Source organism: Lepeophtheirus salmonis, chromosome 10 (genome assembly GCF_016086655.4).
Source record: "Lepeophtheirus salmonis chromosome 10, UVic_Lsal_1.4, whole genome shotgun sequence".
NCBI lineage: Eukaryota > Metazoa > Arthropoda > Copepoda > Siphonostomatoida > Caligidae > Lepeophtheirus > Lepeophtheirus salmonis.
The window spans coordinates 15,442,303-15,469,144 of record NC_052140.2 but is presented as its reverse complement, the minus strand read 5'-3'; positions in this window follow the sequence as shown (position 1 = coordinate 15,469,144).

The window sequence follows — 26,842 nt, the reverse complement described above, 5'->3', positions numbered from 1 at the left end:
GGCAAAAATTCTTCATTTAGTCTCTAAAATTATTTTGATTGCCTTTTTTATAAACATTAAAAACTATCTAAAGATTTTTTCTAAAGTCACGAAATTTTGTAGAAAAAATGTAACCACATATCTCAAAATTGTTATTCTTTACAAGATGAAATAATTTGACATCAATCAGTACATTAATTCTACTAGAGATACAAACATTTAAAGTTAGAAAGATCAAATAATTTTTCCTAAAAAATGCGTCGAAATTTATCAAGAGCTTCACTTCAAATTCAATAGCGTACTCAGTTTTTATCGAAATTTGTTTAAACTTAATTTAAAAATTCTTAAAGCATATTTAAAAAATGTCAATTTATGTAGAATGAATAATTGGAGAGATACAATCCCTCAATAAATAACTTACAGTAGCTCATACAATTTTTTTATAGGTTGCAGAGCAGAGCAGACAATAAAAATAACATATTCGTAAGCTCATTAGACCAAGGCTAACTGAGATAAAGGCCATTAGAAATCATATTTGGCACTTCTAGATGTGATGATGAATTATGACGAGATCTCCCGCAAGGTTTCTAGCTCCAAGTGTCTCATTATTGAGATTATACATATAGGTCAAATACGACATCAAGACTCTTGAGAGGCCACAATGCCATAAAAATAAACTACTAATAAGTGGGTTATAGACAAATAGCGAATTTAGGACACTGGTGAATGTGGCTTCCATCCACACCAAACTGCAAGCATCTTAGCTATGGTATCTAGGCACCATGGAAAGGAAGGTAATTGAGGTACTAAAGGTTTCTATGGAGAAGGAGCGGGCTGATTAGTCGGAGGAATACGTGAAGAAGATCTGCAAGGTCTTCACCATAGTATTGAAGCTATGGTGGAGGCCAAGGGTGGCCACTTAGATATTTAATTTTTTATATAAAATAAAATAAATATCTTGTCTCACTACTTACAATTCTTGAGAATTTTGATAAAGATGTGCTGGGGAATATTTTTTCTTCATTCCCAGGGACACACTTTAAATTATGGCTATAATAGTTATTGAATCTTCAAGTGATTTTGTTCAATCAGTCCCGTGATATCAGGAGCCATGGTTATATTTGATTTTTTTTTTTGCCGAGGGAGGGGGGGGCGCTTGATTTTTGGAGTTTTTAGGAAAAAAACCTCAAAATCCACAAGTGTTCAAGACATTCCAAAATTAAATGCCAGATATTATATTTTTTGAAAGAAAAATTATAAATACACAGCAATAAACAAAAAATTTCAAAAACTAAAAAACATAAATTGTTTGGCAAATTTTTTCAAAAAAACCATATTTATTCACAGAAAATTAAATATTTTGGAAATTCAAAGCTATTTACGAAAAATTAATTTTTGGTAAGAAATTTCAAAATCAAATTTCGATTATTAAATTTTTTTGAAAAGAATTTCAAAAATTCATAGCTAGTTATAAAAAATTAAATTTTTTGCTCTCCTGCCTAATTTGTCCAAGTGACTTGTTTTAAGAAAACTAATCTTTTAAAAAATAATTATAGCCGCAAATTTTTGCATAAAATTTTTTCATCCTGACCCAAAAAAAAATTAGTAAAAAGTAATAACTCCTAAATTTGGATGGGCTGCAGCCCCTCTAGCCCATCCCCTGCGGACACCCCTGGAAGTTTAGATTTGGCAATGTTAAATTAAACACATTTTAGATTTAATAACAAGTATTTGTAAATTTATTTAAAAATTAAATAAATACTTGTTCAAATCCTATTAAAAAAGTACTGAAATATTATTTCTTTTATTTCGACCTGAATAATAACTCAATTCATTGGATTTAGTAAATGATTTTTTTATCATCTTATCAAAAAATGACATCATAGGAGAATGAAATTTTGCATAGGAAACCGTAGTATAAATTGACAAAACGTTGATTAACCAACCACCCTAATAACCATCTCTTAATTTCCATCACTACTTATACGTATATATATTCTAAACGAATGATTAGTTTTGTTTTTCTCCAACTACATCCATCCATTTATATTATATTTTTTTTACCTGTTTTGCATAGAAGGTAATTTTTTTTATCATTTATGTTTTTCTGTTAAAAAACCGCCGAAACAAAGTGTTTTTATTTTATTTTATCAATCTTTTTTATTGTTCCTGGTGGAGAAGTGCAATAACAACAAAAAATTCTCTGTTTTATTTTTTATTTTTATAGTACATACTCATTAGAGAGAGCTGGTTTTTGTAACAAAAAAATAAAAATACATATCCTTTATGAATCTAAGGATTAAGCCTTTTATTGTTTCTTGACGTTTTTTGAAAATGTGTTAGCACCTATTCAAATAAACCTTTGTTTTTTCTATTAAAAACTTCCTTCAAATAATATTTTTTGACAAATTTTGTATAAAAATAGTTCATCACTGGGTAGGATCATTAATATGATATAGTGTTAGACTAAGCTTTCACTTGGAATTCGAAGGAGTTTAAAGTCTTTTTTCAAGCTTTAGTAATTATTTAATTAACGATTCCAGAACGCTATATTTGCATTTGTTGTCCAGTTATATTTGACGATTAGAAAAAAATAGCAAAGTTTGTATGTTGTTTATTTGTCTGAGCTAGACATATTTATAACAATAATACAGATAGGAGAACCAGAAACTTGCAATAGCATTTAAGAAAGAGCTCATACCCGTTATTTTTAAATAAGAAGCTTCATTACTTAAGTAAAGGATAGCTACAACAAGACTTACACTTTTATTTATAAAAATGTCGTAGCAAAAACAAAACGACATCGCGTGTGTTATTTCCTCCGCGCTGGTTTCAGTCCCAAGAAAGCTACAGAAGCCGTTAGCATCTCCATCAGGACTGTTTACAGTATTAAGAAGTCCATTACAACCCAATACAATCAATAACAACCACACTTCTGCAGAAACAATATGGTTCATTTGTGCCCCTAATATCATGTGGCTCTTCTTCATCTCTGACCTCACTCCCCGGTATTTTGCAGTTTAGGAAATCTTGGAGAAGAATGACCGATCTGCTATCCTGAGAGCAAAGTATGACATGGACACAACCTTCAACGTAATAGCTGTCCATCTGTTGGTCGGTTTGTCAAAGCCGTTATTGTTTGTGAAGGAGGACATTTTGAAAAAAGAAGATATAGCAAAATAAAGTATATAAACATTTGAAAAGTTGGTTTGGAGTTGTCTTTTCCCGATTCCATAAGAATAACATTTTTCGTAATTTCATCATACAACTGCAATTTTTGTGTTCCCACTCTGAAGTTATAGCTCAACCTGTCAAATTAGGAAAGAAAAGGGAAGTAAAAATATGTACTAAAGTTGATTGGCGCCTGAGAACTCCAATTAATGCTTGGTACTTCCGCAAGTAGGTATATAAGATAAATACAAAGTATAGGGTAACTTTAAATAAATGGAATAAGTTAACAATTAGGGATGTGTCCGTCTCAAACATTTGAAATCTAGTTCTAAATCTTAAGTACATTCTTCTGTATCAGACGTAAAAGCCGCCCCATACAACATTCTGCACTAAATGACCATATATTTAAAGAATTTATATATATATATGAATATATTTCAATTTATAAGAGATTTGACAAGGGTTGTTGTATAGACAGAGTGAAGAAGGGCTTAAGAAATCGAAATTAAAGATTCGTAAGTATCTAGGCAGATATATGTACATAGATAGCACGGTAGTATTGGCCCAAAGAAGTAGGGGGTACACGATACGGGCTCCTCCTTGACGTCCTCAGGGTAAATTTCTGCAAACTTTTAAAACTAAGTATGCATGTATTGTTTAAATAACTATTTGTTTGAGATTGAATAGGAATCGATCCGATGATGGTTATTCTTAAAAGCATAGATAAAAGAAGTTGAGTGAAGAAATGAGTATCATGAATCATAGCCCGGCCGAAATCACTGGAAGAGGGACCGCTTGGACGTGCTATTACATTATAAATAAGATATTTTCATGGAGACTATCAGCAGCACAGTTCATCACTGCTAGAGACGAATCCTTTTATTTTTGTATGTCATCAATTTACTATAATTAATTAACTGATTGTTACATTCACTGTTTAAATAAAGTTATCAAAATTTTGGGCGTAAAAAAATTTATTCTTAGACCTAATTTGAGTATTTATCATTCAATTGAAAAAGCAGTTCTCAATCAAATAATAAATACTTCATTAGGTGTAGGAATAGATTTAAATGTCAAAAAATTGACATTAATTGAATGCCAGAGTCAAAATATTATATAAAAGTAAAGGAAAAAAGGATATTTTCAAAGATGGCCACTCTTGCCAGATCTTGGTTGGAATAGTTTCTATAATTTTGGATCTTTTCATTCTTTTTTACACATGAAGTGTTTTTCGATTTTTCTCAAACGGCTTTTAAATTTTCTATCTGTCAAGTCGTATAATAGGTGAAGTAAAAAGTTCGAAGCGTTTTTTCGCTTTATTTTGACCATAAAATTAACATAGTTTGTGTTTAGTTTCTTTGCACTCAAATAAGTGCTCACATGCCGGTCGAACTCGACGATTTACATTATTTTATTGACATTTTTGACGTCCATATTACCAGAGTGGAATCGTTGGCACCACGGCTTTGCTGATGCATTCGATACTGTACATTTTGGTTCTATAATCAGAACAATTTTTTTAGACTGCTGCTTTGCGTTCTGGTTCGTTGTGAATGTTTTCTAACTTATCTTTTCGTAGTATTTCCACTGAGAAATTCGCTAAAACATATGAGACTCGTCAATACAAAAGCAAACTTGAGTGACTTTACTCAAAAAATGAGTGTAGATTACATTATTAGTTGTTTTTTTCCAAGAATCATTATTAATTTCTATCAATCAATTATTCCTATTTACCATTTGGGTGTCTCGTTAATTACACTTCAACTAGCCAAAATGGATCGTCACAATAAAAGAATGTGAAATTGATAAATTTTATGAACTCAGCTAGCTAAAATGTAACTGTTTTAAACAAAGGACCATACTCACCTGGAGTAGACTCCAGTTTAGTTTATATCATGGTTGGGTGAAGGCCATTCAAATTTAAGTGTTACATAACATAACAAAGACCATTTTTTTTTTTTTCAAAAATTAAGTTATAGAGTTCATTATTGATGGCTGCCAGACAAATACTCAATTAACATGGAACATATGCTATATAGATTGTATACTTTCTAATTGGGTGAGTTTACATAATTATTCAGCAACTATTTCCATCACATAGTCAGGCCAGGAATTTTTTGGATCACCTTCCTATACAGGGTTGGTATTTTAAATCCAGAACAAACTAAGACCTTAATATTTTAGCAACTTGGAAACTTATGCATATGAAAGTCAACTGACAAAATTGTGTAATAAGAGATACAAAACCCTTGAAATGTTATTACAACAGGAATCTATGATGTCATTACTGTATGAAGATACTGTTCGATTTCCAAAAGAGATGATTTGAGGTTACGAAGCTGCCCAAATTAACTGTTTACGATGTTGCTAAGCTTTCAATGAGTCTGATGAGTCGGAAACTCAACACTTGCAAGGTAAAATCGTTCTGAGAGTAAAGAACCCAAAGACATGTCTTGGGAGAGGGACACGTTACCACTTGGCTACTACTGGGTGGTTCAGATATGGCTTATAACGAACAAACCCTATGGGGTACAGGCATATTTTTTCTATAATTTGAAAGCTACATTTAACGAAAGTCAACAATTTATCATGAAATCCGTCTTTCTTGATAACCTCGGCCACACAGCGCAGGAACCTTTGGCAGGTCCGGATGCAGCATTGACGTTATACTGGTTCTGGTTTTGTACTTTTAATTTACATTCCCTGGATAGGTGGAGTAGCTCATGTGCCAAGAAATATTCGTCTGTCGAGGCTCTGAAGAAGTTACCCGCAGATTGACAAAACTGGATCCGAACGAGGTCGCCCTGGCCATCCAAATGTTCTTGTGTCGTTTGCCTAAGGTTATCAAGAAAGACGGATCTCAATATGAATAATTGCATGTAGCTTTCAAATGATAAAAAAAATATATTTCTTCCCCATTTAGTTCGTTCGTTATAAGCTTTAAAGTTTTCCATAATTGTTACATTCGTATGAAGAGTCTTGGAGAGAAAGTGCCCAATAAACGTGCACATAACACTGTTGACTCCTCGCAGGCTTCGATTCTTGAGGCAGTGCCAAATATGGACTTGAAGCTCCTTATTAAGACGTTTAACAGGTTCAAGGACAGGTTGGAGGCTGTGTTTGAAGCTGGAGGTGGCTGGTTTGAATGAATCCCTAAATGGAAGAGCAAAGGATTTTTGAATTGCTGAATCAATTTTTCAAAGTATATTAAAATACACATTGTCCTTCAACTTTCTGGATTTAAAATCCCCACCCTGTGTTTAGTAGAATCTTTTAGCAGAATATTATTTCATTTTCAGTTATTTTATAAGTTGTAGAATTAAGGCACTGTCCGCTCACGAGACGTTTATACATATTATGTACATAATATATAATACATTTCTTATTATTTCTTTTCTCCAGTAGTAGTGACTAGTGAGATCTCCTTATCATTCTGAAGATAACAAAAATGTTAACAATAAAAAAAATCACAGAAACAACAATAAGAAAAGGAATATAAAATTGGAATTTTAAGTTTCCTTGGTGCATAGTAGTAGTACCTAGAGAGATGTTCTCTTCACCTGAGATTTCTTTCTTTCTTTCTCTCTTTAGTATCCCTCTTGCATTATTATTCCTTATTTTCAAGCCATGCACTCAAAATACACGTTAGGACGGTTGGTTTTTTTAGGTATTTCATAATTTTGATAGTGTGGAAAAGTTAGGAAGGATAAAAGTTATAAATACTGATATATCAGTCGATTGAGTAAAACAAAATTAAATCGGGAACCCCCTCAAATTAATAATCACACAAAAACACATGCCACTAGATAATTTTTATTATAACAAACTTAACCATTACAACTGCAATAATTGCGATAGAAATGTTCTTAAGCTATAAAAAATATTATTAAAATTAAAGTCTAAAGCTTATGAAGCAAAAAAGAGAAAAATTATGTAAATTTTGTACAGAAATCATTCTTTCTTAAAATGTAAAAATTTTTACATTGTTCATAAAATACTTTTGAAAGACATTTTTCTCATCTATAAAAAGTTATCTTTTAAAGTACCCATACGAAGCAAATGATACAATCACATAAGGAAGTTTTTAACATACAGTTTTATATATTATCTTTTTGAAAATTAAAAAAAAAATCCGTGGATGATAAAATTTTTCAAACGATACTCTTTTTTTTTTTTTTCAATGAGTGACTTTGAAAAAACAATTTTAAAATACTTTTAATAGGATATAAACTTTTTTATCAAAAATATTGTATACAAGTTATGTTTTATTCCAATATCTATTGACTAAATTAATAATTTTTTCTTTTTTCTCAACTTAAATACATTCAAAATAAAAATTTTTGCAAGCAATGAGGGCTTAAAAATTTCATCATTTGGGTTTTGTGGGGGTTAGCAAATCATCATAATTTAAAAAAGTGAGATCTAACAATATGCTGTAGCAAATCATCACCAATATAACCCCGTTATTTTTTATTAAGAGGTTTCATTACGCAACCAAACGACAGTGCCTGCTTGCCGGCGTGTCGAGGCTGCTATTGCTTGATAAGGAGGACATATTGAATAAAAAACACAGCTAAACATAGTAATAAAACAATTCACAGATTGATTTTAAGTAGAATTTAAATGATTGAATAAAAATCATGTTCTTTCTAATTTATCCATACTCATGCAAATTATGGATCACCACTCTATCATATTTGTATCCAACCTATATAAAAGTTGTGATGTCTGTACAAGGTGCAACTTGTTTAAGGACATTTTACAAGTTGGAATTTATTAGTTTTAAAATGGATTTTTGAATTACAACATTCGTCATTCTAATTACCAACTTTTAATAAATAATACTATCATTTCATTTTGATCTATTAAATATACAAGGTTATTACGTATTTATGAGTAATATAACTTTATAATGTGCCACAGAATACAGAAAAGATTTGAGGGATGTGTTTTAAAATAGACAAGAATGACTCTATTAATATATTGATCCTATATGGAATATTCACTTATTGCATAAATCTCCTTTAATGTTCTGTAAATCCCATATTTAAAACTATTCATGGCATTTTTTGCTGCAACTTGTATATACATATTTAAAAATGCAGGTGTTTTTTTTTTTTTTTTTGGGCCCACCAAAAAAGAAGTCCTATCGACACTACTGCAACATTACAAATTTTCTAATATTCTAAATTACAAAAAAAATGTTTTAAAAAACAAACCGCCCTAAATCACATAGAGCAGCATACTTACTTAAGTAAGGTGACCATGATGACTCAGGGAATATTTCCCACTGCAACTGACTTGCATTCATAAATTGCTGGGAGTAGGTACTACACATACAATAATATAATACATAGAATAGTAATATGAGTACAATGCAATGAGAACACTCTCTCAACAGGAGGAATCCTCCTCAAGTACTCACTCCTCCGATCTATTTTGCCTATTCTATTATCCGTATTTTTATATTTATGAAAGTCACTGTACTGCCTTTTATTCTCCTGTTAGCACAATAGTAGAAATCAATATTCAGCTCTATCACTGATATTAATAATAATTCATAAATAATAAATATATATTAACGGACATTCCGGTCCTAGTTTTTATTCAATAGGACACCAGAGTATAAAGATAGTAGTAGGTGCTTAAAAATTAGGGCAATGAGATGTCATATATATGAATTTATAATAATGTTCCTTATGTACAGGGTGCCCTGAAATTAACTTTAAAAAAATCAAGTTATTGAGGACAAAAGTCCAAGGCCCAGGAATTTGCAAATTTGGAGTTTAGAAAGGGCTGGTTATTTTTGGCTGTGTGGCAAGGAGCTACATCCTGCTCCCACAAATAATCCCCTCTGGGATACTTGGTCTGTGAAGGTATTCTTGAAGGATGAAATATTCCCATTGGACGTGTTGGCTTGCATTTTCATGCAGTTCAAAATCTTATTGCAGCACTCCAGACGTTATATATATAATATAAAGATTTAATTTTACACTTTTTTTGCCAAAAAATTTAATTTTCTGTCAAACAATTATGAATTTTTTTTATATTTTCACCAAAAAGTTTAATTTGTGAAAATTTAATTTTTTAAATTTTCTTTGAAAAAATTTAATTTTTTAAATTTTTTTCCAAAAAATTTAATTTTTTGTGAATAGCTGTGGAAATTTAATTTTTGTGAATAGCTGTGGAAATTTAATTTTTGTGAATAGCTGTGGAAATTTAATTTTCGAAATATTATGTTAAAAAATTTCATTTTTAGAATTTTAGACAAAACATTAATTTTTCCTATTTTTCGCAGAAATATTAATTTTTCCAAAAATTGGCCGAAACATTAATTTTTCATTTTTTTGGCAAAAAATTTCATTTTGAAATTTTCCTTCTGTTTTTTTTTTTTTTTTTTTTTTTTTTTTTTTGCAGCACTCGAGACGTCGTGTAGCCTGCTGCCTCTCATTGAACATATGAAATCTCGGTATCATATATGACTTAATTCCAATCTCTTTGATTACTTTCAGAATTGTGGACATAGCAACCCCGATCTCATTTGATGTTTCCTCTCGGCAATCCTTGGATCAGTGTTGATCTTATCCTTTAGCTTCAAAGTCGTCCATTTTGTATTTCATGCTAACTCCTGGAGCTCTGAGCAAGGTAATCCTTCATAATCTTTTTTATGACATAGACAGTGACCATGGCATGCCCGAGTGGCCAGGATTTTCCTTCCAGGCTATCGGATCTAAACTTGGCGAGAAGAAATAAAAGTATTCTACTTGTTTACATTAGCCAAATTATAAATAGGGTTGCCAGATGTTGTACCAAATCATCAATGGTTTGTAAGATTATTTTTAGACAATCTGTATGAAGTAGCAATGGGCTTGAAAACTTTTGGTAAGTATTAAAAGGAGTTTTTATAAGTATTATAAGAAATAGAGTGAAATGTTTTTAAAAGTTTGTTAAATAATCTTAATCAGGTCAATATCTAAACAAGGGCACTTCAAATTCTATGACAAGCAGGGTAATGCTAATATTTTTTTAAGGGGTATTGTTTCTTTTATGCACGAATAGAGGCGTACAACCGTAACCACAAAAAATGTAATATTCTAGCTATAATTTCATATAACACACGTAACTTCATCTATAACTAATGAGGACTCATCTGATTACAAAAAATCGAATATAGCATTGAATATTTCATAGTAAATTTTTATCAAAATTTACTATAAGAATAACAAATTATTTCTTGTTAAAATCCCAAACTCAAGTGTAAATATTATTGAAAAATAAAGTTTTATTTTTCCTTATATTACAACAAATATTTTTACAATTTTAATTGATATTTAAAAGTACACAATAGATGGAATAGTTTACAAAAGATAATACAAAATTTAAATGACTTAATTATTAAATATATTTCAATTGTTTATTATTTAATTAATGACGTTTTACTTTTGGGGTTTAAAAATAGCGAACAGATTGGCAGCTATTGACAGTAAAAGTCGTGTCCATGGAGTACCACGCTGTCATGATGACAGCTCGAATCAAATTTGGATTAGAGATGCCGGAAACATTCGTCTCCAAGACAACCCAAATTGCAAAATGAAGGGGATTTAGGTCCGGACTGTTTGGAGAGCCACATGAAGACGGGTCTGAAGTCATCCATATAGTTGCTGCAAATGTTTTGTTTCTTCTTGGTTGTATGGGATTGTAATGGACTTCTTGATCTGAAAGGAGTCGAGATGGGGATGCCAACGGCGTGGAACCTTCTTGGCACTGACAACGGCGCAGAGAAAATCTCAACGCGATGTATTTATTTCTGTTTTTCGACATTTTTACATAAAGAGATGGGGAATAAAGACCAAACTTTTTTTTTTGTTTCAGCTGTTTTTTGATTGCGTAATTAAGCCTCATTATTAAAAATAACGGGGATTAAATTGAAATTAAGTGTAGCTGCAAGCTTTGGGTCTCTAACAATGCCCTTCCAGCCCATCCCCTACGTCAGGCGCCCTCTTTGGAAATCAAATATGGTCTCATTAGTTCATGCTATCAGACTCTTTTTATATTTTGTTCGGGACATTATTTTAAATATATGTACATTCATGAAAAGTCCAGTTGTATTTGAGACAAATATATTTGAAAATCGACTTTTATAAAAGTTCAGTTTAAAATATAAAGAAAACAAATTAATTTTTGAGTTGATTCAAATATCCTGTCCTTCTTTAAAAAAGTCAAACCATGATCAGTTTACCCTAGTTTACATATCATGCAACTTTTTCCTGTTTGTTTGTATTCATGTATGAATATCCCATCTCTGATTAGAATGTGTCACTTATTCATGTCATCATCAGTCATTAGAGCAATCCAGAGCTAGGTATAATTATTATCTATCAAACGAAAAAAAAACATAAAATTCCCTTCCTGTTGTTAATATTATTAAAACAATAACAAAATAGAATTAGAATGGATATTTATTTCTTAGCTTTCCCCTATCATGGATATATGTATTCAAACGACAAGGAAACTACTTTATGCATAGCCAGCAAAGGTAACTATTGGGGTTTATCTCTCAAGATTCTTGATTTTCCTAGGGTTTTTGGGGTTTTTATGCCCACAGGACCCAGAATCTTTGAAAAATCAACCCGTGCACTTATAAAAGATAATAGTTAAAAATGAAAAACATGAAAATTGAGACAATATAAGTAGGTACAATGTTAATAGAATACGGTTAGCACGTCGTTAGCTTTATTGTATCACGCAACCTTTCACTCCAAAAAGAAACAGAAAAAAAGATTCATAATCATATGTTAGGTATCCAGATAAGTAAATCAAACCATCTCCCATTTATACATTTTACGTAATCCCAGACTACCATTGTTATTTTTTCTAAATTTTTAAAATGAATTACATATAGATATCTCATATTATTAAAATCTGTATAGTATTTTATTCGTCAATATATTATTATATTGTTTAGTAATAGAATATTAAAAGCGTAGTTATACATTTGTATTTGTGTATGATAACCAAAATTTGTTCCTAGAAATAATAAAATGGCCAATATATACACTCAAATACGACGAGGGATCAACAAGAAAATTGTATTCTTATCCTTTTGGGAACAGAGCATAAGTATAATATAAATGATTACTTTGTTTATTTACAATAAATAATGAAATAGCCATGACGTATCAAGTGAGACAAGGGATTCGACAGCTAACAACAAAATACATAGTTTATTTTGTTGTCATCGAGGTAACACCGTGTTAGGCAACTAGAAAATCGTAGGATAAACACAGCAGACTCGTTTTCTTTCTCTTCTTGGTGACGTCAGCGGATACATTTGTTTGGATAAATGTAATACAGACAAAATACAAAATGTAGTGATTTAAATCTGTTTTTCCTTATTCATTAACGCTTTCAAATATTTCTATAATTATACTCCTCTATTTGGTTCGCAATGACGTCTATTATGTTAGGAAATAATCAGTGATAACTGAAAATCATTTCTAACTAACTTTGTTTTAATAGCATTGGGTGGGAAAAGTTTCAAATTAACTATTTTTTCTTAAAATATTAAAAGAAATACTTAAATCTCAAAGTATTTCTTATATACTAAAAGGTTTCCATAATTAAAAAATAATTCACAGGATCCTGACCAAAGATAATATCCCGGGAAAGAGAAAGATTAGTAGAGTTCAATTAATTTTTTAATCTTTGTGGCCTATTTTCAGTACATAAATGGACCTAAATCAAACATTGGTAAAATCAAAAGTTGCTTGAAATCTTTTTTCAATTATAAGATATTTTAGCCTCTAGTGGCATCCTTGAGTTTGTTTGGATCTGTGAAAATAATAAATCTTTATGAAATTTTATTATTACCGAAATCTGCAATTTTTAATTTGATAATTTGTATGGTATCACTAATAATCATAAAAAAAGGTACAGAAAAAATATATATTTAATATATTGCCCAATATTTCATGGCCATATTTGAGTCAATTATAGACTATGCATTCAAATTCGTAGGATGAGTATAAATACTCCAGAATTTTAGCTATAATTTTGAATTTTATTTGGTTTAACACTGCTTTTTATTTATTTCATCACTATTTTTCTCTTTTTTTTCTGATCTATGTATATGGTGAGATATAACAATAAAGATCCATGTTCAAACATTGAATTTAAAAAACTTAAAAACACTAAGAATATACCGTAGAGAAAAGTTTAAAATTGGGGAAAATTTTTGTGACAAAATAACAGTGATATGTGATTTTAAAACGTTCAGTAAACTGGGGACAATTGCAACACTTTTTGAAACTGTCCCCTCTTTACTGTGTGTGTGTTTTTTTTTGTTATTGTATATCTTTAGGCTTCATTGGTATACAGAATGTATGAAGGCAGGGCAATGGCTTGAAGGGGAGGCTGTTTAAGTGTGATTTTTCAATAATTATTATTGAACGTTTAATTTAATAATTACATAACTAAAGGGTTGGTCTTATCTAGTGTGCACTTAATTTAAATTAGAATAAATCGGAAATTTATACGTCGATGGTCTTCAAACTCGGCGAAAAATAGATTTGGTGACTCAAGATTCCTTATGGAAAATTTCGACTCAAATAAAAACAAAGCAAACGAGAACGAGTAAAATGGAGCAACAAAAGAGTGAAATTTTGAAGCTTCTCTCACGCGGCATGTCCCCCATGGCCATATCCCAGGAACTGGGATGCAACCATACCACTATTCATCGTTCCATGAACATATTCAACGTCACCAAGGTCTTTGGAGTTGTGGCCGGCACAGGCAAAGTTCGGCCTCTCATTTTTGTGCAGAGGAAGGTGAAGGTCAATACAGATGCTTACATCGAGCTTTTAGATAAGAAAGTGCTACCTAGGGCCGCCAGAGAAAAGTTGAGGATATCTTTGTTTTCACTCAAGACGGAGTTCCGTGTCATCAGGCCATCGAACAATTGGGAACACAAAATATGGCACCCCTCCTCTCCGGATGAGAAACACTTGGACTACTCTATTTAGTCGTGTCTAGAGGAGAGGGTGTTTTCTCTTCCTAGCAAGATTGTCCTGTCTCAAGAGGCTTCCATCATTCCAGGATTGGACCGAACTCAAGTATAACTACATCATAAAAGGCTTGGTATTGGGACAATTGTTATGGCTGAAGGCTCACATATTGATTAAAAAATGTTCCAAGCGCTTTTTTCAGACGATTTTTTAAATAAACCTCCTCACAAAACCTCTCGTTTAAAGTTAACAATTGAAAATAACAAAATATGTTCCTCTACTTAAGATCAACCCTGTGTAATTTCATAAAGTTAATTTATATTATGTATTTGTAAAGTATAGGATTTCCCGGGGGAAAAAATAGTTCTTTGTGTTTTCTAAAAATGATTATTCAAAATGAACAAAGTTTTGTCAAAGAGCCTAAACACCCTTACTTTTTGTTGTCTAGTAAGTCAAAAGTGTTGTATCCCCAGCTCCCCATAGACGCACACTCTGTATAATAAATATATATAATGTATCTACTCATCTTTAATCTATATCAATTAATGATATTTTATTTTTCATCGTTTGTATTCATAATTTTTCATTTTCTTCATCATGTGTTTGTACTCGTAGTTTCTTCATCATATGTATTTTTCCTTCCTCTGATTTTCTCACACACACAAAAAGAACAGAAATGAAAATTCTTCTTCTTTTTCTTCAAAATAAACGCTAATAAAATTATATATACCTATTTTTTTTTTGTAGTACCATCCACAAATCGAATGTTTAGTGTTTACGAATAAGAGATCCATCCGTAATAAATAATAATTCAAAAAGTCATCTTATATTATTATTGTGATTAAGGACTGTTGATGTTGTTATTGTCATGTCTTATCCCCCATCCCCTCTACGAGAAAATATGATGATACATTTATGTACATACATAAAACATCAAAAACCATTTTCTAATGGTGTTATGAGCACTTGGATACAAAGGGATTTCATCCTCATCATCTGATGTAGGCCCGTGACTAGAGTAATGTCGTATAAGTCCTTATTTATTCGATCTAGTTCAGTCCTAAGGATCGGGTCTATCCGTCCTTAGGACTGTCAGTCCTTGGGAGTAGTCCTTAACTACCGTTCCTTAAAATGTTTCATAAAATGTCGATTGTTTATTTAGCAAAAAAATATATAAAATATCTAATAAGAGTATTGAACATACAGGGTAGTATTTGGAAAATCTGAAGACTCACTAATTTAATAATTAATTAAGGTTGAGGGATTGAAATTAATTCATATACCGTGCTATTAAAGCATAAACAATTATTTACAAAACAAAGCATACCTGAGCTCTCTAGCATACGTACAAGTCGGAAAATGACACGTGAACGTGATCTACGAATTTTTATTTGTGTACTACAAGCAGTTGGGCGTCTCCTGGACCACCATCTGCGCCGTCAGCAAGTCTGGAACGTTGAATGAAGAAGAGCTCTGTCGATAAGGTTAAACTTGACCTCAAGGAGTTAAATAAAACATCCCATGCAATCCCCTCAAGTTCATGAGGGCCCATGCGAGAGATATCGGGGTTTCATACCAGAGTTTCCAGAGATCTATCAAAATAGTGGGTGGAAAGAGGCTTGTAAAGATGGAGAGGCCACATATGACACTGGCAATCAAAAAAAAAAAATCTATGTCCTCTGTTGTAAGACTCCTTTGAATTATTTTCTTACACTTTTACCCCCCCCCCCTCCCACAGCCCTGATGCCAACACCTTTCGGGTGCATGTAGAGTCTCCATCATTCATGAGAACACACACTTGGAGTTACTTTATACCTAGATGTTTTCACATTAAAAATGATTGTAAAAAGATAACAGCACTTGAAAAGTAATAAAAAAAAGCCATTTACTTAAAACTCAAACGCAAAATAATGCTTAGTGTTCCCATCTCTACATACGGTATCATATGTAACAATTAGTATTGGAAAATATAGTTTGATGCTACAAATATATATAATATATTGAGGGGTGGCAAAACTCCCCATAAAACTACTCGCGTTTGAATTTGAAGCGGAGTACTGGAGGGTTAAGGACATTTATAATAGAGGTCAAAATCCATGGGAAAAAAAGACTCATCACACTATTACTAGAACCAAAGGTAAATCTATCAATATAATGAATATTTTTTTCCTTTGCTTGTGCTTCGATACATATTTATTATCATTATTAGGTATAGGTATATATATAATGGGTACCTTTTTGGGTGGTCATCAAATACTATTAAATTTGATGACAATGAAATATTTCCTTCGATTTGATTCTCCCTTCCATGTAAAGTCCAAATGATTTGGATAATAAGTTGTGAATAGTTATAAAAAATAAATAAATTTTGAATATCATTCAATATTTATTTATTTTTAGGGGGGAATGTGCCTCATAAAATAGCCCATTAATTCTTTTAAGGTAGATACTTTTTGGGTACATAGATAAATGTTAGTTTTTTGAGAAATGAAAGCGTCTATCAAACAAAACAAGAGCTTATCAGCCCCCATAACCTAATGGTCAACAACGATTAAGGACAAAGACATTGGTTAACCATTATCACACCTGTAATGAAGCTGTAAACGTATGTACATACGTTTATTTGGTATATTTGTTGTGATCTAGTTGCTGCAATAAATATATGTGGATTGTACGACTCAAGGAAAAAATGATACTATTATTTTAATGTGATATATAGGTTGTGTAAGCTATCTATGCCTCCACTTTGGTGGGCTCTTATGGGCAAACAGGGGAACCTAAGCAGCTATTTTTTATAAATAGATTGTTCAAGCCTGCACCTGTATATTTTTTTCTTGAATCTTTTGACAAATTTGTTCTCCCCAATATTTGGAAAGAGATAGATCCCTTCTTGAAATCTGCACCGGTAGCGACTACATAAAAATTGTTCTTACTCTGGGATTCAGTGCAACGTTTGTTCGCAAGGTTAGGAGGGAATTTAAGCCCTCTAAAGTTGACTTTGAGGTAACAACAATGTGGGCTAAGGTCGAATTGACTGCGTCTAGAGGTAAAAATGTGTGCCCTAAATTCAGCAAATCGTCAATGAAGACCCATGGAAGTCCGTCAGGGAAATCAATCGAGAAGTTAACCGGTTAGAATAATTGAAACAGCATTCACAAAAACCTTTGTTAATACTCATCCAAGATGAGGAAGGGCCACATCTTAGCAAAAAATAGCAAGGAAAACATCTTAAACCGTGGCCGGTAATTTCATTCCCTGTAAATTCATTCCTGGTCTTTTCATTCCCTGTAAAGTTCATTCCCGGACATTTCATTCCCACTTTGAAGAGGGATAGTTAGTGACGTCATACGTTAATGTTTCTACTCTAGTTAGTTGTTTTTGTGTAGGGCTATAGAGGGAGGACTCGACAGTTGGCAGTCGGCACGGGAGAGGAGTGATGACTTGTGATGGATAGGAGACGGAAATGAATGAGTTTTGGTGTTTATGGATTAGAAATGACGTCATGAGAAATCTTTAATTGTGAGTAGGGATGGAATCCCGATCCGTGGATATTGTTTATAGCTTGGGAAATAGAAGTAAATCCCGTCATTACTCTTCTTCTTGTTTATCGTCTATCACTACTCACTCCTGCTCATCCATCGTCCATCATAAATATCATCATCTTCTCTTCCTCTTTTCACAATTGAAATCTATGTAAGCACTGAACAAGTTTGCTCGGGCCGCTCACTCTCTTCTCCAGGATCACTTATTGTCCCCTGCTTCAAGTTCAGCTCTGGATTAAATCTTACAACAATCATCATCATTCAACATAGGATAAGGAAACTCGTGGGACTCGTGAAATATCTTTAGAATATATCTTTCATCCCCTTCTCATCCAATCACAAATGCTCAAACTCTAATACGTAGGTTTCAAAGAATTTGAAAGGAATCACAGAATACTACTGATGCGGTGCGTTGCGAAGAATAATTGACATTCATATGCAGTCCCTTTCTTCATCAAAGGCCATATTAGAGTTGTAGAACTAGAACAAGATGGGGATCTCATCCACAAAAGTCTGCATGCATTTGTGAATATGATATAAATTATTAAATATATCTGAATACTTCATTAACTTATGGCAATCATAGATTGTGTTGCGTTCACTTCGACCCTTCACTTGTGCTTCTCTCCCTGTGCCTGAGGAGTAAATTATCTTGCAATCATGTGTGTTTATATCTATTAACTCTATTTTTACTGTGGAGTTATCGAGTTTTGACGGTATACTCCTGGATGATAAATATGTTTAAGTGATATAGATTTATTTAAATAAAAAAACTGGCTACTGTCATTGAAGAAGATTATCACAAAAAAAAAAAAAAAGTTAAATACCTCGATGCCTCTGAGTCTCCAACTCTAAGGTTGAAACTTTATTGGTAATACTCACCACTTTCGTAATCCACCAATAACTCAAAAGTAGTCGAAACGAAATCCAATGGTAAGAGTATAACTGATCTTATTTGCATGGAGCTTTTGATGTTAGGGGATTGATTCTGCTGCAATATCAAATATTAGCCTGTCCTAAGATATTAATTTAATAATAATGATGTTAAGTTGTCGATATAGAAGAAAACATTACTCGCAGTACATCTCTAATTAAAAAAAAAATAGAGTATAATATATATTTTTTACTTATTTGATTATTATTATGTCATAATTCATATTAATATGTCATTGATTGTGAGAGAGTATAATATTATAGATGGTATACAAAATCTCTTAATTAGACGTGTCATAGGGAATAATACTAATAACCATCCTTTACATTCCAATTTTTCTTTTAAAGTATAATTACATTTTACCTCAATACTAAAGTTTAAATGTCTTCGACTAATCTTTTATGTTATTTAATTTTGAAAAATTATTTATTTAACCAAATAGATTCTCTTTCAAATTGATATTTGATTGAACATTTAAAAGATGGAATGGAAAATTTCGTTTCAACTATGAGATTCTATGAATTACGTAAATGACTATTTAATTTAGAGTATACTAACCAAATGATTAAAAAGGGTTTGAATTTGGTTGAAGATTGTTTTTATATTCACGTACAACTAAATAAATATTGTTGAAATATAAAAAATATATTTGGATCTTTTCTTTCTGAAGATGTAAGAAATAAGAATTATAGATCTCCACTATACGCGGATCATTTTTTTTTATATATGATTTTTTTTTTTGCTGAATATTGTTACTTTAGAGAATAGCTCTAAAAAAATACCAATTAAAATAATTTATTTGCAAAATTAACAATTTTTGCAAAGTTTGATGGATTTAAATTCGAAAAAAGTGTGCAACAAAATGGGCCTACTGGCAAGGTGTAGTTCAGCAGGGATTCCTTCCTATACATGCAATCTTCTTCATTGATGAACACCAATCCCAAAGAGGGATTTCATTTAACACTTTTAAAGTTCTACCACCTACTTTTTTCTGTCTCTCTTTCCTCCACTTTGGTTTTCTTCCAAGCTAGGCTATGTCATGCAAATACATGTACTTTTCTAATGAGATTAATTCAAAAATGAGTTTTATTCTTGACATATTGTCGAGGCCTTATCACAAATTGACAACTATATAATGCATTTTGGGGAGGCTACTTTTCGAAATTAAAACTCAGACTTTCAACTATCAAATGAGAAAATTTTAAATATTTTGAATATACTCGTCTTGAGCTTCTGAATGAAAAGAACTTATTTTCCAATTTCAACAAAGGTAACTACAGTTATAAGCCGGATAAGTTTATTTTAAAAATGGTTTTAAATTATTTCACATTAGGCCACAAAATATATTCACAATATTTATCCCTGTCTTCAACACCGAGCGCTTAAAAACGCTTTGAACCTTAAAAACAGGCAAGAGTAATAAAAATTTACGTCTTGTTTTGAAGGCCACGATGTTAACAGAGACAAATAAGGCCATATTCGGAACCAAGGGAGGAAACTCTACTAGGTTGAGCATATACATATTCTTCCTGTACCATTTTTTCTGTTGAACAGTGTTATTGTTTTATAATTCTAGGAAATTGTTCAAACCTTAAAAGGGGTTATTTTAGTTCAACCAATCAACGTTCAGAACACTGATTGAGAGAAAAAAAAAATCAAATATGGACAGCGGAGAAAACAGAACAAAATATCCTTTCGTGCTAGCAAAGTAACGGCATGATAGATACAATTTACCATTTGTACAAAATCTTTACTTTTACTTAATATATTTAGCTAGTTTGGATATAAAATTTTAGTATCAATATTAATACCCATCATTTCTTTACATCGGTACAAATATCCATATTAAATAATAAAAAAATTAGTATTCATTTAATGTGAAAATATATTGAGAAAAAGAAAAGAAAGTCTTATATTTGAGTGTTTTTAAGTAGAATGTTTTTATCTTATATATAACCTTCAATAAATACTTGAAAATAAAATAAGAACATTAATAGTTTTTTCAATTGAGTGTTCCAGGGTTTATCAAACCCTTAGTAATTAATCAAATAAAAAGTCAAACAAAAATTTTGAAAATCAGATTGTAAAAGTACCTCTATATAATGTATAACTGTTTTTGCAAATTAAAATACAGAATGGGGATCCAAAACTAGCAGTTATATGACTTAATTACAAATAACGTGATTTGTATGGATCACGTTATTTGTTCAAATACTGACTATGTCATTGGTATGACTTACATTGGCATCATGGGGTTAGCTTTATGGTTTGCTTAGATCCAGCTAGGAACATTGTAGTCCATTTTTTGTCAAATCTTGGCTTATGGGGAGCTCGTGTTTATCAGTTTTACCTGTGTCTTCATAAGCCTTCACAATTTTAGAAAGAGTAGTCTTATGGAATCCAGTGACCCGTATAATTTTTGAAATCCTGTTGTAGGCACAACACAGATTCATGATACATTATTTTAGAATTATCGATTGATGATTTTTCTCGAAATTGATATTCGTTCACTTTTTTGATGACTTGATAAACGAGCTAATATAAGCAGCTATCCTTGTTTAATTTCTTATCGCTAATTCAGACCAGAAGTTATGTATTATATAGATGACAAAATTTAGATTCGAGACACGGTACATAAATTTGCAAGCAAGTGCTTCCGTTACAATATTATTGATATCCCTCATACATTATCTATATAATAGCGATATTCGCCCGAAACAACAACCTTTTTAACCTATTTCTAAGTTAATTACATTTTAATGCTCATTCCTCGTCATTATTATTGATTTACGTAGAATGTTTGTCTAATGGTTCAGTCACCAGATTGCTTCTAATTAAATTTACGTGATGTTTTGTTTAATAACTTATGCGTTGATTGGATCAAAATGAAAAAAAAAAAATAATAATAACCAAAAAAAACCCAAAAGATCATTAAGCATTTTGCTTATTTTTTTAAAGCAAATAAACACCAGTTATGTATACATACACATTCATTTTAATGACTTCTCTTATTCTGTGTAGTATTTTCTATGAATGTGTAGATGGTAAATGAGATTTTGGAGAAGGTATCTTTCATCATGGGTCAAAATATATGTGTATTAGGGTGAGTTGATGTCGCAAATTTTCTCAAACAATCTTGTATTTTGTTGTTTGAGTCTCATGGGTGTCTGCAGGATGTGGGCTGGAGGGCTATAGCCCCCCCCCCCGCCAAATAAAGGAATTTTTACTTTTTCTAGAAACTGTTTTACTCTGAATGAAAAAAATTTACGAAAAAAAGGGGATACATTTTTTTTTCGAAAAATTTTTATGTTTCAAGTATATTTATGGAAACTTTTTGTGAATTGCTATAAATTTTTTAAAATTTTAATATTTAAAATTTTATTTTCAAAATTTTTTCCAAAATATTTTGCATTGGAACTTTTTTCCTAAAAATGTAATTTTTGAATTTTTTTTCGAAAAAATTTAGTATATATTAAAAACCCTTTGGATTTTTTTCCCCATTAATATAGTTTTTTGAAATCTTTTTTCCAAAAAAATTTCGAAAACCAGGTTTTCTCCAAAATATAATACCCCAGGCGCCCCTGGTACTTCTGTGTATGAATCTAATGAACACATCAGAGCAAATTAATTGAAATATATTTAGCTTAAATACAAAGCCCATCAAATTTTTGAAAAAGTCAGAAAAACTCAAAAAATCACATTTTTATGTTTTTGAATGTGTCTAATAATATTATAATATATATTTATTTAAAATAAAATTTTAAAGTCGACACCTAAAATAGTGCATATATAAAGCAAAAAATAACAACATATTATTATTTATGGGTTGGGTACTTAAGTACATTAATAAATATTAACATGTTGTCATGCATATATTTTTAATAAATAGTAACTTTTTGATTGAATGAAATGAATATATTATATTCAATGTATTTTAGTATAAAATGTATATTTTACAAACAAAAATGTTCGACATGTTCAAAAAAAACCCCCAAAAAAGATTTTTATTGTTTTTTGTAACTTTTCCCAAGATTTAAATATATTTAAATCCATTTGTGTATATATGTTTTAAGTTGTAAAAAATTGACTTGCAAATATGTAAAACTACAAAAAAGTGAAAATTAATTAACCTACTACAAATATTACTAAGATCCCAAATATTTTCTCCAAAATCGAAGCAAGAATTAAAATGCATTAATATATTATTCTTGAACAACATATATGAATTTAAAAAAATTAAAAAGAACAACTCTAAAGTTGATACTAAACGTGATTTTTTTTTTTTTTTTTTTTTTGTAAATCAAAAATGATGGCATTATTATCGTAGGTATAAAACATGTCCTTCCGTTATGTAAAATAAAATATAGCTGTCAAAATATCAAAACAATCTTTTTTGAGGTTTTTGAATTATTGTGCTAAGTGACGTTACTTTTTTTTATTGCAAAAACATTTTTGTCTTTTAAATTTACGCTGTTTCTTGAGGGGAAAAAAAAAATTTTAAGCTAAGGATTTTGACAAGTGCCATAAGAACTCTACTCCAGAATGCAATTAATTTTTTTAAATTTTTATCAACAAATCGTCAAAAGATATTTTTTAAAGAGAAATCGTCAGCTTGGCTGCACACCAATGCACTAAACCCTGTAAGATGAAAAAAGGTCTTCCCCCTCAGCCTTATTATTCATCGTGGTAATTACTTTGGTTTCCAAAATTTGGCTGAAGATCTGGGAATCCACATTTTTCTTGTGGCTAAAGAAGTGAAAAGGCATCACATCCCTTCCGGCGTGGCATCAAAGATGTGTGCAGCCTTGCGTTGTTTAGTTGTCTACTATTCACCAATAATACAAGCCAATTTTGAAAGAAAAAAAAAAGTGCTGCATTTGTAAAAACCCTGGACTTTTCACCCCCTTTTGTTATATATTCTCATATATATCTACTAAAAAAATAGGTTAATGCGTTATCCGTCAAGGAATGAAGTAAATTTTTGTCAACAGCCTCACCCTCATGTAATATTCCGCCTATAATTCATATCAGTAGAGTTCCTTATGATCTAATGTTAAGTATGGAAATTGTATAATGTACTTTGTGAAATATTTTGGTTGGAATTTTATCTTCTCTGTTGTTTTTTACCTTCTTAAAAATGTTATACTCTTATGTTAGTTAGTTTTTCACACAATGTTTCTGTTATTACATTGATGTATTGTATGACCCTCACATCCAAGCATTTTGTCCACAAGAAAAACAAAACAAACAACTAAAAAAAATTGGTTGTTTTTCTCTCAATATCTTCAAAGTGTCTTGCAACTAATTGAACACTTTATTTAATGGCTTCACATGGTTTGTTTATTCAGGCTTTTTTTTTACTTTGTTTGATTTGTTGTATTCATAGAAGTTGTATACAGGGTACGAAGATTAAATCCGTGCCCTGTATCGTATTTACAAAAAAAAAAAAAAACATAAAATCTCTAGTTTTAAATATTTTTATTTCATACACAAAGTTATTGCAGGTCATATGTTCTGAAGCTTAATCGATATCATTGACCTTAACCTATATCACAGCCTCTGAAGCAGGAGTAGACCTTGATGACGAGGTCTCTAGTCATTAATGCAAATTGTTTCTTGATGTTGGCTACCCGACTGCCTTAGTTGTGTGGGGACATCTGTCAGTGTATGCCTCAAGTTACACCAAGACATAATTGGCTCTTGGTCATGATGTTGTAGCCATTCTCCTTAAGCCAGGCATTTTTTGAATTCGTCATGATTCTTCACGAGCAGAAAATTGATGACTCCTCTTCTCTCTAAAAGGTCAAATATCGATAGCGGATATGTTGTTTCTCAGAAATCAGGGCTTTCATATTTATTTAACATTATCTCAGCTGTGGTTATCGAAAAAAAAATTGTTAATTTTTGAATTTGTTTCCCTACGAAATTGACTTGGATTTGAAAAAATTGATCTTCTAATGATATTTCACTAAATTGGTATTAGCATATGAACTTAAAGTGTCATTGTATCATAAATGAATTACGCTTGTATTATATGCAACCTTCCAAACTTCTGAGCAAGACTCCCCTCCAAAAAAAAAGTACAAATTTCAAATTTTTTAGCCAACCTTCCGGCCATATTTTATATTTTGTGGAAAAGAAAATTGGAAATTGAATTAAAATAGGCCTAGGAAAAAGAAAATTTCGTATTATATGCTTTATTTGAATGCTGAATAAGAAGTGTAATAATTTAAAATAACTTGTTGCCAATAAGAAACCTACTTAATAATTCCCTTCTCGTAGAATACCTTGTCCCTCGTAGCAAAAAACTCAGACAACCTACTTTCACAGGCCTCTATTGAGGCCAAATTTGTACCCTTAGGTACATTAACTATAGACAAAAATACGTGATAGTCACTTAATGCCAGATCCAGACTCGAGGTGGATCCATAAAAACTGTCCATCCCAGCTACTGGAGCGTCATCAAAGATGTGCTCCTGTTCACCAATACTAGACTACTTTGGTGAATTACTAGCTTCAAACTGTCGAGTTATTTGTACTAAAGGCTAGAATTGAGTGGGGGAAAAAATTGTTCGAACCACTGTTGTGTGACATGAATCGAAATGGTATTGGCCCCGGATAAATAACGCGTTTTTCTCTTTCAGGTAGTAAAAATGTAAAATATGGCAAATATCTTCTTTTGAAACTTCCATATTTGACGCACGATAATTCACGACTGAACCAGGCAAGCACACACTCTCCAAAAAGCGTTTGTACTAAACAAACACAACTTTACAACATTTTATTGTATGATCCGATGTGACCAATAATGAACAAACAAGATATTTTAATTTAAAAAAGGCCCAGTGAATACAAAATTACTTTTTCTCCAACCTAATATAAAAATCCTCACCCATTCCCTCAAAAAATAAAAATAAAAATCCATCATACATACCACTCTCTAAGTGCATGCAAATTGATAAATTTTAGTTGCCGATTTGAATACTTCTGTCCTAAAGTGATTTTGTAATAAATAAAAATTTCTAAAAATGTTCATTTCATCTTTTATATGACAGACTATACATATGTACAGCAGTTTTATAACACGGCCTCACATTTACTCATAAGTACTCAACTTATTAATACTCGAAAAGTTGCTGTAATATTGGTACATGAAAAGTAGCTAAGTGAAGCACAAAGTAAGAGTGAAACTATTTCCTATAAAAGAAAACGGTTGCATTTGGTTCTACTCAAGTGGTCACATCCATAGAAAGTATTATTATAAAATACACGTGAAAGGTTTTGTGAGCTAACAAAATAATTAATATAAACATATTTAAAAAAAAAATAAGACAGAAAAAATATTGGACTTTTAAGCATTTATCATTGTTATTTTATTTTCAAGGCTAAAAAAGGGCTAAATTTGTTGCTTTTCTTATTTAAATTTAATACGAATCATAAATCATTCATAAATACATAAATTGTCCATAAATGAATCACGGAAGTTACACTTGTACAGTCAGTACTCAGATTACGATGAACGCTTCGTTATTGGATACAAACATAGTAACCATTTTTAATTTGAAAAATGATTTTTTTTTAAAGGGAAACAATTATAATTTTATAAATTGATGCAAATCAGGTGTAATTTTTACCATGCCCATTTTTTGGAGTTGGCAAACTGAATATTAATTTTTTTTTCTAGGCTGTTGTCAATATTATTTAATTCCTAAGGAGTTCCTTGGCGTTTACTAAATTGGATTGAACATTTGCGTCTGCTCATAAAAGACAGAAAGTAACCTTGAGGATTTGATGCTGAGTTATAAGTAAAAGTCCTGGATGGACTCAGAGTAGATTTGGAGATCGACACCGGAGTAAGTACGTCAAAGAATTTGTATATATCCTTCAACCCCTCCACCCTTGTCACAGCTGCTTGTTGCTGATTAATTAAGGCATCATATTCATCTACGCTGCTCTCCCCCAAATCATTCTCAAAATTGTCAGGGTTACCATGTTGATTTTTGGTTTCTTTTTTTAACATGTGCAATACACAACCGATTCGAATAAATAATTATAACCTTAGCGATTTAGATTTGAGAAAATGATTTTTTTAGTATAACTTATTGTGACAGGTTTGTCTGAGACTCCAGGCGCAGGGTGTGGTGCAATTTTTTGAAAAAAAAGTCCCAAAATTGGAAAAATTAAAACAAATAATTTCACAAATCCATAGCTAA